At 37.5% G+C, this 1,858-nt stretch overlaps 2 protein-coding genes across 8 annotated transcripts in view; one reads left to right on the top strand and one right to left on the bottom strand.

Annotated features, from left to right (window-relative positions):
- LOC102486210 (dnaJ homolog subfamily C member 9) overlaps window positions 1–1,858 on the bottom strand; it is a 90,245-nt gene that overhangs the window by 52,686 nt on the left and 35,701 nt on the right. The window lies entirely within an intron of this gene.
- Window positions 1–1,858, top strand: part of FAM149B1 (family with sequence similarity 149 member B1) — a 42,950-nt gene that overhangs the window by 12,788 nt on the left and 28,304 nt on the right. The window lies entirely within an intron of this gene.

The following is a 1,858-nucleotide window of genomic DNA, read 5'->3' as shown; positions in this document are numbered from 1 at the left end:
GGCACCCAATACATGCTCTCTAGGCCTTTAATAAAATGTGGAGTTGTTCCTTTGTTGATGTATGTGTGAATCTACAAGAAAGTTGATACTGTAGACATCAAGGGAGTAGGTAGTGTTCAAAAAAGAATGCTCCAGGGACCAGCAGTTAGAGTAATGGCTATGTCACTGGACTCCCACGTAGTCGACTGCGGTTCGAGTCCCGGACCCGGTGGCTTAAACTCATGCCGGGAGCGTGTGCATGTGCGTGTGTGCCCAAGATCCCAAGAAGAGAATGGAGGAGAAGGGGCTGCAGCATGGCCATCCCCCCTGGGGGGTTATTTCTCGCTTTCTGTCTCTCTGTCTCTCTCTGTCTGTCTGGCAAGCGTACACGCCCTATAGCAAAAACCTCTCCAAAAAAAGAGAAAAAAAAAAAAAAGAATGCTCCACAAATGTTACCATGGCAAAACTAGAAGAGGCTACAAGTTACCCAACATCCTGCTGACATTGCTGTAAACAAATAAGTTAAGGGAAAGATACTTGCCAACAGAATTAATGTGCATATTGAGAACACTCTAAGAATAGAAATAGCTTCCTAAAACCTGTGAATAAAAATGATTAGAAAAAGAAAGAAGTCAAGAAGAATGGTACCCAGTTTCAACTGAAGCACCAACCTGCTCTACCATAGAAGCACACTTTGTAAGAACCAGTGGAAAGGAACCTGAGTGGCTGAAACCTATTCCATATGAATTTTTGGTATAATAGGTGTTAAAAATAAATAAAGAACTCAGGACTGCCAAAAAAAATAAAGTAAAAGATACAGGATCAATGTATAAAAAGTAATTGTTTTTATATACTTTTTTTTTAATTGGCAGAGGGTACACAGGTGCTTGCCAGAGAATATACTAAAAACACTGAATTGGACACTAAAAAGATCAATTTCATGGTATGTGAATTCTATCTAAAATTTAAAAATCTTTTCAATACTTTAGCAATGAACAATCTGAAGATAAAAATAAATTTACAATGAAATAAAGATAAATAAATTTAACAGAAAGCAAGCCACCAGGTCGAGGACTCAAACCGCATTCGGCCACATGGCAGTCCAGTGCCCTCAACCACCACACCACCTGCTGACCCCAATATGATCCTCTTAATAGTAAAGTAAAGTCAACACAAGCAGCACAAGATTTATTTATTTTTTTAAAAAGAATTATTTTGTTTAACTTTATTCATTTATTTTATTTTATTTATTTATTTTAATTTGACCAGAGAGGGACAGAGAGAGAGAAAGCAAGCCACCAGGTCCAGGACTCAAACTGTGGTCGACCATGTGGGAGTTCAGCGCCCTTAACCACCATGCCACCTGCCGGCCCATCAGCACAAGATTTATATACTGAAAATTTCAAAACATTGTTGAGAGAAATGAAAGAAAATCAAAATAAATGAAGAGAATTTCATTTTCATGGCTTAGAAGATTAAATATTAAAATGGCATTTCTTCCCAAATTGATCTATACATCAATACATTCCCTATAAAAATTCCAGCAGGCTTTCTGGTAGAAATTAAGAAGCTAATCATCATATTTATATGGAATTGTAAAGGATCTAAACTAGTCAAAACATTTGAAGCAAGAAAATCAGAGGATTTATGCTATAACACTTTAGAACTTAATATAATGCCACAGTAATCAAAACAGTGTGTTGCTGACTAAAAGAGAGGCATGCATTCAGCAGTTCAAAAGAATAGAAACAAGAACCCAGAAATAAACCCTTATCTTTAGGGTCAGGTGATTTTTTTTTTTTGAGAGAGATTTTTGCTGTAAGGCGCGTGCGCTCACCAGAGAGGCAGAGAGAGACAGAGAGACAAAAAGCGAGAAATC

Source organism: Tupaia chinensis, unplaced genomic scaffold (assembly GCF_000334495.1).
Source record: "Tupaia chinensis unplaced genomic scaffold, TupChi_1.0 Scaffold148012_1, whole genome shotgun sequence".
Lineage (NCBI taxonomy): Eukaryota > Metazoa > Chordata > Mammalia > Scandentia > Tupaiidae > Tupaia > Tupaia belangeri.
Note: the sequence above shows the minus strand (reverse complement) of the source record. Positions and strands in the feature narration are given on the sequence as shown.